Raw genomic sequence first — 11370 nt, 5'->3', positions numbered from 1 at the left:
AGTTGAGTTCAATCTCTCTCCCTTAGCAGGACGGTCTTTCTTTTTTTATATAATTGGAGTATAGTATAGATTCAAGGGACTAGATCTGGTAGACAGAGTACCTGAAGAACTATGGATGGAGGGTCATCACATTGTACAGGATGTGCTGACCCAAACCATCCCCAAGAGAAAGAAATGCAAAAGGCAAAGTGGTTGTCTGAGGAGGTCTTACAAATAGCTGAGAAAAGAAGAGAAGTGAAAAGCAGAGGAGAAAGGGAAAGATATAGCCAACTGAATGCAGAGTTCCAGAGATATTCATATGCAGAGATATGAATGTAAGGAGAGATAAGCAAGTCTTCTTAACGGATCAATGCAAAGAAATAGAGGAAAGCAATAGAATGGGAAAGACTAGAGATCTCTTTAAGAAAATTAGAGATCCCTAAGGGAATATTTCATGCAAATATAGGCACAATAAAGGGCAAAAACAGCAAGGACCTAACAGAAGCAGAAGAGTTTAAGAAGAGGTGTCAAGAATACACAGAAAAGTGAAAGTGAAGTCGTTCAGTCGCGTCTGACTCTTTGCGACCCTGTGGACTGCAGCCCACAAAGCTCCTCCGTCCATGGGACTCTCCAGGCAAGAGTACACAGAAGAACTGTACAAAAAAGATCTTCACGACCCAGATAACCATGATGGTGTGGTAACTCACCTAGAGGCAGACATCCTGGAGTGTGAAGCCAAGTGGGCCTTAAGAAGCATTAGTACCAATAAAGCTAGTCGAGGTGATGGAATTTCAGCTGAGCTATTTCAAATCCTAAAAGATGATGCTGTTAAAGTGCTGCACTCAATATGCCAGCAAATCTGGAAAATTCAGCAGTGACCACAAGACTGGAAAAGGTCACTTTTCATTTCAATATCAAAGAAAGGCAATGCCAAACAATGTTCACAATACCATACAATTGCACTTATCTCACACACTAGCAAGATTATGCTCAAAATTCTCCAAGCTATGCTTCAATAGTACATGAACGTAGAACTTTCAGATGTTCAAGCTGAATTAGAAAAGGCAGAGAAACCAGAGATCTGTTGGATCATAGAAAAAGCAAGGGAATTAAAAAAAAAAATCTATTTCTGTTTCATTGACTATGCTAAAGCCTTTGACTATGTGGATCACAACAAACTGTGGAAAATTCTTTAAGAGATGGGACTACCAGACCACCTTACTTGCCTCCTGAGAAATCTGTATGCATGACAAGAAGTAACAGTTAGAACCAGGCCTGGAACAATGGACTGGTTCAAAATTGTGGAAGGAGTACGTCAAGGTTGTATATTGTCATCCTGTTTATTTAACTTATATGCAGAGTACATCATAGGAAATGCTGGGCTGGATGACTCACAAGATGGAATTAAGACTGCTGGGAGAAATATCAGCAACCTCAGATATGCTGATGATATCACTTTAATGGCAGAAAGTGAAGAGGAACTAAAGAGCCTCTTGATGAGGGTGAAAGAGGAGAGTGAAAATGCTGGCTTAAAACTCAACATGCAAAAAACTAAAATCATGGCATCCCATCCCATCACTTCATGGCAAATAGATGGGGGAAAAGTGGAAACAATGTCAGATTTCATTTTCTTGGCTCTAAAATCATTGTGGATGGTCACCCAAGCCATGAAATTAAAAGATGCTTGCTCCTTGGAAGAAAAGCTATGACAAACCTAGATAGTGAATTAAAAAGCAGAGACGTTGCCAACAAAGGTCCGTCTAGTCAAGGCTATGGTTTTTCCAGGAGTCATGTATGAATGTGACAGTTGGACCATAAAGAAAACTGAGTGGTGAAGAATTGATGCTTTTGAACTGTGGTGCTGGAGAAGACTCTTGAGAGTCCCTTGGACTGCAAGGAGATCAAACCAGTCAACCCTAAAGGAAATCAACACTGAATATTCATTGGAAGGACTGCTGCTGAAGCTGAAACTCCAATACTTCGGCCACCTGATGTGAAGAGCTGACTCCTTGGAAAAGACCTTGATGCTGGGAAGATTGAGGGCAGGGGGAGAAGGGGATGACAGAGGATGAGATGTTCGGATGGCATCGCTGACTCACTGGACATGAATCTGAGCAAACTCTGGGAGACAGTGAAGGACAGGGGAGCCTGGTGTCTTTCTGACCCTGCTTATGGGGTCACAAAGAGTCGGGCACGACTTAGGGACTGGACAACAGTGGCTGCCTTTTACAGTGTTGGGTCAGTTTCTGTGCACAGTGGGTGCGCCAGCCACGTGGATACGTGCATCCCTCCCCTTTTGGTTTCCTTCCCATTTAGGTCACCACTGTGCACCAAATACCGTTCCTTGTGCTGTATGGTCAGTTCTCGTTAATTATTGTAAACAGCTCAGTCATAGAAAGGAACGAGACTGTGCCATTTGCAGAGATGTGGATGGACCCAGAGGCTGTTTCACAGGGCGAAGTAAGTCAGAAAGAGAAAGGCAGATAATGTGTATAAACGCATAAATGTGGGATCCAGATAAGCGGCGCTGCTGCTGTTCGGTCTCTCAGCCGTGTCTGACCCCTTGTGACCCCATGGACTGCAGCACGCCAGGTTTCCCTGCCCTTCACCGTCTCCTGGATATTTTTCAGACCCATGTCCACGGAGTCGGTGATGCCATCCAACCATCTCATCCTCTGTCGCCCCTTCTCCTCCTGCCCTCATTTTTTTTCAGCAACAGGGTCCTTTCCAGTGAGTTGGCTCTTTGCATCAGGTGGCCAAAGTATTGGAACTTCAGCTTCAGCATCAGTACTTCCAATGAATGAAAAATGGTATAGATGAATTTATTTGCAAAGCAGAAATAGGACAGTCTTGAATAAAGTCTTCTTTGCCTGTTCAACTCAGTCCAGGATAATCTCTTTCTGACACAGGAGGGAAGAAGGAAATTGAAAAAGATTTGAAATCCTCGACAACAAAATCCCAGTTCCGAGTTGTGGATGACAGCAGTGCGTGGCAGTGCAGTAAGCAGTTTGCAAACCAGGGGCCGACCGTTAGGCCTGCATGGACCTGTGCTGCCGGCATTCTCTCCCATGTTCGCGTCTGGGCTCCGTGGAACAGACTGGGCGGAAAATCACCATGTAAGAGCTGTTCTCAATTTGTGAGTGCATTTTATTCCAAAAAAACCCCCCAGGCCAGGACGCTTGTGCCCTTCACTAACAGTTGTGCCAAGGGCAGCTCTTCATGCCTCTGTGCACCTGTGTCAGGGGCGGGCAGGGGATGAAGCATCCTGGGTCGTCACTGAGGGCCACAGAGCTCTGTGCTGGAGAGTCCAGGATTGATATTCTAGCCACGCGTGGGACCAAACTGCACATCAGAAACGTGCCCGTGGTTGCAAGTGCCTTGGTAAAATATTTATTCAATATTAGCTTGCGCTGAGCCCTTCCATTAAGTAATAGAACAGGCAGTGCTTTGCCTCCAAGAAAGAGAAAAACAAGAGTGAGCATGAAAATTTAGGAGTCAATTGAATGTTTGGATTTTTTAAATCACAGAGGATGTGCGCCAAGCACTCCAAGTTAGAAATGACACTGCCTCTTTCATCCCTAAAGGACGACAATGGGTGATCAGGTCAGCACTTTGCAGGTGAAATTACCTGAATCTAGTTTTATCTTTATAAGGGAATATGATGAAAGACATTTTATATGTGGAAATTAATCTAAGGATCCACATAAATCAAAGTTCAACTGAGTTAAACACTTTTTTTTCCTTAAAAAAATGATCTTTAGGAGAAAAATAAGATATTTTTGCGTAGAAGATTTATTTGTTCATTTACCTAATATGAATTGAGAAACGTACGTGGATAGGTGCCAGAATACAGTATTTTTAAAAAAACTTCTCATTTTGTAGTGGCATACAGCTGACTGACAATGTTGTGATAGTTTCAGATGAACAGCAAAGGGATTCAGCCATACACATACATGTATCCATTCTTCCTCAAAGATACAATATTTTTAAACTGATATTGACTTACAGTGTAGCACACAAGACTGCAATTAATAAAAATTGTCACTTGAGTAAGTGTTTAAATACAAGTTGATGTTAAGGCGCTGTGATTGTAAGAGTGACCTTTGTCTCAAGCTTCTTGGAGAAAGTGATTTCCAGGTGAAGATCAGTAGAATGACTACCTGTTAACTAGGAGAAGGAGTGAGAGGCGGGGGTACTTATATTGAAAAATGAAATTGTTGAACTGCCAAGCCTAGCAGTGATTTACAGATCAGATTAAGGATTTTGATCTTTGGCCTAAGATAGGAAATGGTGGACGAGCTTCCAAAGGCTGTGTATTGAACCTCCTACTTCTCTCACTCAGTTCAGTCCCTCAGTTAGGTATAAAATAAGCTGTAAAAATATATTGTAAATCAGGGAATATAGCCACTGTTTTCCTAATAACTGTAAATGAAGGGTAACCTTTAAAAATTGTGAATCTATATTGTACACCTGTAATTTATATAATATTGTGCAGCAAATATATTTTTATTTAAAAAACAGTTTACCAAAAAAAAGACTTCCTTTAAAAAGTTGTAGTTAATTTACAGTGTTTCAGGTGTACAGCAAAGTGATTCGGTTTTGTGTGTGTGTCTGTGTGTACGTGTGTGTCTGTGTGTGTGTGTGTCTGTGTGTGTGTGTCTGTGTGTGTGTCTGTGTGTGTCTGTGTGTGTGTGTATGCACCATGTTCTCAGTCATGTCTGACTCTTTGGGACCCCTTGGATTGTAGCCCATCAGGCTCTTCTGTCCATGGAATTTTCTAGGCAAAAATACTGGAGTGGGTTGTCGTTTCCTCCTCCAGAGTGTCTTCCTGATCCAGGGATTGAACTCGCATCTCCTTTGTCGCCTGCATGGCAGGTGGATTCTTGTGGATTCTTTACTCACTGAGCCATCAGGGAAGCCCATGTATATATAAAACATACATATAAAATCTATTCCTTTTCACATTCTTTTCCAGTATAGGTCAGGACAAGATGTTGAGTATAGCTCCCTGTGCTGTACAGTAGGTCCTTGCTGTTAATCTGTTTTATACATAGCACTGAAAAAGCCTGTCTTTTGAGAAGATCATTCTGGCTGCTATTTAGAGATGGATGCCAGAGTGGGTGCAGGACAGAACATGCTGCGTGGAAGCAAGATTAGCTGGAAGTTCATGATCTGGTCAGGTGAGAGATGCTGGCGTTTAGACAGAGTAGGACCCACTGATCTGGAGAGAGCTGAACAGATTTGAGTGACAGTTGGGGGGTTAACTAGCCCCTATTAAATGAGTAACCAAAATAGATCAGAGCCCTTCCAGCATCGGCATGGGTGGTGAAAACGCACGAGCACTGTGTGGTTTCGTTACCGAGGCCGTGCCGCCAGCAGTCTTATTGGCCACCTTTAGGATGCAATGACTACATCACCAGCCCTTAGCCAGTTTCTCTCAAATTGTAAAGCCATTCTTTTTTTTTTTTTTTTTGGTGTGGATCATTTTCCTTATTGAATTTGTTACAGTGTTGCTTCTGTTTTATGTTTTGGCTTTTTGGCCAGGAGACATGTGGGATCTTCGCTCCCTGACCAGGAACTGACCCTGCAGCCCCTGCATAGTGGGGAGAAGTCCTCACCGCGGGGCCTCCAGGGAAGTCCTGTAAAGTCATGCTTTAATCGAGACCAGAAAAGGCTCTTGTTGTCCATGACTGCTCATCTCAGAATTTTCAGTACAACCCTGTCAAGGAAACCCTTTTGAGCTGACCCAGGGCTAGGATCAGACTGAGCTTTTTGTGTTACTCCCTCAGTCGTGTCTGACTCTTTGTGATCCCATGGATTATACCCCTCCAGGCTCCCCTGTCCATGGAATTTTCCAGGCAAGAATACTGGTGTGGGTTGCCGTTTCCTCCTCCAGGGGATCTTTCTGACCCAGTGGTCGAACCCAGGTCTCCTGCATTGCAGGTGGATGCTTTACCACCTGAGCTAGGGGGCGGCAGACCGGACTTGACTCGGCAGAATTTCCCCATTGCAAAGGTACTGAAGGCAGGGTATTTGCACTTGTAGCAGGAAAATCAAGGCATGGGGTTTTTTTGTTTGTTTTTTCATTATTTGCTACAAGTCATGTTAAAGCTCTACCTTCTGTTTGTCCAGCAGGAGAAATCGCTCTAGTTCTAGAATCTTGCACCTTAATCCACGCATAATAAATTTTTATAAAGTTGACTAAGGGGTGGGACATTATTCAGGAAAAAAAAAAGATGTTTAATTAAACATTACCAAGAGAAGTTGAGAACTCTCTAAGTGGCAATTAAGTGCCACATGGTTTTTTAATCTAGGTTGAGCTAGCAATTTTAAGCCAGAGGGTTTAAAACATTAGCCTGGGAGTCATCTCCCAGCGATCCTGAGTCCAGACCTGAGATGGGACTCAGGAGTCTTTTAAAACCCTCAGCTGAACACAAGGAAATAGCAGATGGTTTAAATAGGTCAGATAGTGACTCTATATGAAATGCGAGACAGGGTGATACAAACACAAGACAAATAAGCACCTCTGAAAACTGCATCCGCCAGAGCAGGTGTCTTTTTGTTTCACAGGGTTGCTGTAACTCATCCTTTCTAAAGATTAGTGTTTTCTGAGCAGTCTACCTGTTTCCATTAAAATCCTATACATTGTGACGTACACTCCGCTGACTTAACCTCTCTCCTCCCTAAACTCCATCCTGTTGTGGATACACCTCTGAAGAGAAACTTTTTTGCTTTGGATAGAACCAACACTTCTTGCAGGGACTATGGGTTTAGGAACAGAGATACTTTTAACTAAAGAATTTCAAAATAGCAGCTAAATCAGCATCCAGTAAGCCCCACTTAACCTGAGGTCTACAAGAGTGGGCTGGCTCCAGCCCACACCCCAAAACAATGATAAAAAGATTTCCTCAAGAGTGAAAAAGCAGGAAAAAAACTGAGAAACATTTGAAGGTTAATTGACAAAAATGAACTATCTGTAAGAATAAACGCCAGTTTGTGAGAAAATATCGGTTTTCTAACTGATGGCAATCTAGCTGAAGTTCTTAGCGATGGTCTTCATGTCCTAGACGAAACAACGGGGACTTCTCTGGTGGCCCAGGGACTGCAGACTCTGCCTGTCGATGCGAGAGTTGCAGGTTCCGTCCCTGGTCGGGAACTGAGATCCCACGTGCCACAGGGTGCAGCCGAAAATGGTAAGTAAATAAATAAGCACAACATTCTAAGCTAATTCTACATCAATCTTTTTTTAAATTAAAAAAAGAAGATAATAGAGAGCAGAGGTTAAAAACACGGTCCACACCCTCTCCACCCTAGTCAAATGTGTGACTTGGCATTTGATAATTTCTTTAAGCTTCACATCTTTTATAGGTAAAATATGAGCTTTGAAATGATTAAATCTGACAAAACATCTGTGAAGATTAAATGAGACTTTTGTAACTTTTGAAATTATTGTCCATCATAGGTTATTGCAAGATACTCTGGTTCCCCATGCTATACAATAAATCTTTGTTGCTTGTTGCATATCTATTTTTTAATTAGAAATCTAGCATTTTATTTATACTAAGTCATCAAAGTGTTATAAAAATTTTAGTTAGGCAAAAATGTAAAAGTTTTCTAAAATGTACACATTATATATATATACACACACACACACACACACACACACAAAACCTGTAGTAGAAAAGCTACATAAGGCTTGAGAAAGAACATCAAAAAAAAAGAAGAGACGGAAATATTGGAGAGCATGAATTAAATGAAGTGGGACACTGAATATGAAGTAGAAAAAGTGAAACAAACTAAGAGTAAAAGCTATGTAGCCAGCTGTCTTTAAAGATGACTGCTCATTAGGAACATATTTCAAGCTCTGGAGGAAAAAAAACAATACTGAGCATTTGTATTTTTCAAAAAAATTCAAGATAATTCTAATATGCATCTGGATTTTAAAAAAGTGATTACGGGTTTTTCTACTAGATCCTAGTTTTGGCGATATGGAGCTCTATTACTTTGCTGTTGACCGATCATGAAACAATGGTATTAAGTGAGTAATAGTTACATAATCACAATAGTAAAAGATATTTATCAGTTTTCACAATCAATAGCCAGACAAAAAATAAAAGACAGTTGCAAGCCACAATGTGAACATGATTAACTTAACAACATAAAATAATTACATTCAATTTTGGTGGCAGTGGCGGGGGCGGTGGATCAAGCAGAGAGAGGTGGTGAGTGGCAGTGCACGCGTGCACACATTTAGCCAGTCTGTCTTTGGGTTGGTGCTTTTACTCCATTTATATTTAAGGTAATTATCAATGTGTATGATCCTATTAATGCTCTCTAAATTGTTTGGAGTTTATTTTCTGTTGGTAGGGCTTTTCCTTCTCTGTGTTTCCTGTCTAGGGAAGTTCCTTTAGCATTTGTTATAAAGCTGGTTTGTGGTGCTGAATTCTTTTGCTTGTCTGGAAAGCTTTTGATTTCTCCATCAAATCAGAAGGAGAGTCTTGCTGGGTAGAGTGTTCTTGGTTGTGGGTTCTTCCCTTTCTTCACTTTGAATATATCATGCCATTCCCTTCTGGCTTGTAGAGTTTCTGTTGAGAAATCAGCCCTTGTTTGTTATTTATCATTTTTCCCTTGCCGCTTTTAATATCTCATCTCTGCCTTTATGTTTTGTCAGTTTGATTCCTATGTGTTTTGGTGTGTTCCTCCTTGGGTTTATCCTGACTGGGATTCTCTGTGCTTCCTGGACTTGGTTGACTATTTCCTTTCCCATGTTCAGGAAGTTTTCAGCTGTTATCTCTTCAAATATTTTCTCAAGTCCTTCTCTTTCTCTTCTCCTTCTGGGACCCCTTTCATGGGAATGTTGGTGCATTTACTGTTGTCCCAGAGGCCTCTTAGGCTGTCTTCATTTCTTTGCATTTTTTTTCTATATTCTGTTCTGCAGCAGAGATTTCCACCATTCTGTCCTCCAGCTCAATTATCCCTTCCTCTGCCTCAGTTATTCTGCTACTGATTCCTTCTAATGTATTATTCATCTCTGTTTGTTTGTTCTTTGGTTCTTCTAGGTCTTTGGTAAACATTTCCTGCATCTTCTCAATCTTTGCCTCCATTCTTTTCCCGAGATCCTGGATCATCTTCACAATCATTATTCTGATATTCTTTCCTTCTTTCTTTCTTTTTTTTTTCTGGAAGGTTGCCTATCTCTACCTCATTTAGTTGTTTTTCTGGGATTTTATCTTGTCCCTTCATGTGGGACTTAACTTAATCACAATGCTTTTCATTGTGATTAACTTTCTGTAATATGGTTTTTGTTTTAGCCACTGTGAGACTGTGCTTCTTCTGTCTGCCCTCTGACGGATGAGGCTAAGAGGCCTGTGTAAACCTCTTGATGGGAGGGACTGGAATGGGAAAAACTGGGTCTTGCTTTGGTGAGTAGGGTCTTGCTCAGTAAAGTTTTAATTCAATTATCTCCTAATGGGTGGGGTTGCACTCCCTCCCTGGCGGAAGTTCAAGACAAGACACAGTCTTTGTCTTTGGACAAGCGGTATCTTTTATTGGCAGGCTCCAGCATCCTCCTGATGATGGTTGCTCAACAGCTAGTTGCTATTTCGTGCTCTCACAGGAGGAGGTGAGCACACGCCATCCTGAACTGGAACTTAAAGGAGATGCTGATCACAGTGTCCTTAGACATTGCAGATTTCACCTGAATGTTTGATATCTTTATTGTTCTAACTTAAAGGTTAATAACATTTAAAAAAATCAATGTCTTTCCTATATGCTTTTTTTAATCAATTAAATTTTCTTATAGAAAAGATAATATTTGCATATCAAATATCCAGGAATAAACTTAATTTAAAAGTTCAAGGCTGTTTAAGAAGAAACCATAAAGCTTAAGATGAGAAGCTCAATCCTGCAAGTCTGTGCATTCTTCCAAAGTTAATGATTAGTTTTACCAATGTTAACTCAACAAGATTCCCATAAAGCCCCCATGGTATGTCTTTTAGAACTTGAGAGATTGATTTTAAAGTTCAACTGAAAGAGGAATTATAGGAGAAGCATGCAAAATTATTTTGATAAGGAAAAAGAACTTAGCTTACTAGAATCAGTGTACGTTATGTTAAAGTCACCCAACAAGTCACTCGCGTCTGACTCTTTGTCATCCCTTGGACTGCAGCTTGCCGGGCTCCTCTGTCCATGGAATTCTCCAGGCCAGAATATTAGATTTCTTTCTCCAGGGGAATCTTCCCAACCCAGGAATTGAACCCAGGTCTATCACATTGCAGGCAGATTCTTTACCATCTGAGCCACCAGGGAAGCCCAGGAATACTGGAGTAAGTAGCTTACTACTTACTGAGGAATCGAAGCAGGGTCTCCTGCATTGCAGGCGGATTATGTTAAAGCCCTAGGATTTAGCAGTGTAATAACTGATTTAGGAAAAAAAAATACAAATATTTTCATTTAATTTCTCATCTGCACCTAACACAAAACAGGAGTCTAATATAAAGTTTATAAATATTTGGCCCCCAACTTTTGATGTCATCAAACTATCCTACAGAAATATGCCTTGAGATGCATTAAGATACCTACAAAGATATTTAGTACACCATTATTTGTCCTTGTACAAAACTGGACAAATCTAAGTGTCTGAATGAGTGACGTCTGAGCCCCAAAATATCCTGTCTAACTGGATATTACTTCATGTAGATGAACTCTCTTCCCAACCTTTTAACACGTGACAAAGTTTAACACTAACAAATTCTTGTTATGTTGATGAAACATATTTATTGAGCTCATACTAAGTTCTAGGCACTTTGCTTATTTTTCACTATCTCATTATGTGTCACAAAAAGCCCATGAGCTGGACCTGGATGATACCATTATTATTGCTAGTTTATGAATGAGGAAATCAACATTCAGAAAAATTAAACCAGTTACTGGGGGTCATGCACACAGGACTCATTAGAAGGACAGCCTAATATCAAGCAACGCTCGGCACTGCCTCTTGCCCCCAAAGAAACAATAGCATATTATAAAAAGCACTGATTAAACTCCTTGATGGGAACTTCCCTGGTGTCTCAGGTGGTAAAGTGTCTGCCTGCAATGTGGGAGACCTGGGTTCAATCCCTGGGTTGGGAAGATCCCCTAGAGAAGGAAATGGCAACCCACTCCAGTATTCTTGCCTGGAAAACCCCACTGATGGAGGAGCCTGGTAGGCTACAGTCCATGGAGTCGCAAAGAGTCGCACATGACTGAGGGACTTCACTTCACTTCAAACTTCTGAACTTAGATCTTGAATCACCCTCATACATCAGAGCTGGACGTTTTATTAAAAGATGCTGAGTTCTGACCTCTGGAGATGATATTGTTTCCTACGGTCTATGATCACCATTCCTATGA

The sequence above is a fragment of the Bos indicus x Bos taurus genome, chromosome 13 (assembly GCF_003369695.1).
Source record: "Bos indicus x Bos taurus breed Angus x Brahman F1 hybrid chromosome 13, Bos_hybrid_MaternalHap_v2.0, whole genome shotgun sequence".
Lineage (NCBI taxonomy): Eukaryota > Metazoa > Chordata > Mammalia > Artiodactyla > Bovidae > Bos > Bos indicus x Bos taurus.
The sequence above is the reverse complement of the archived record's forward strand: the minus strand, read 5'-3'. Positions refer to the sequence as shown.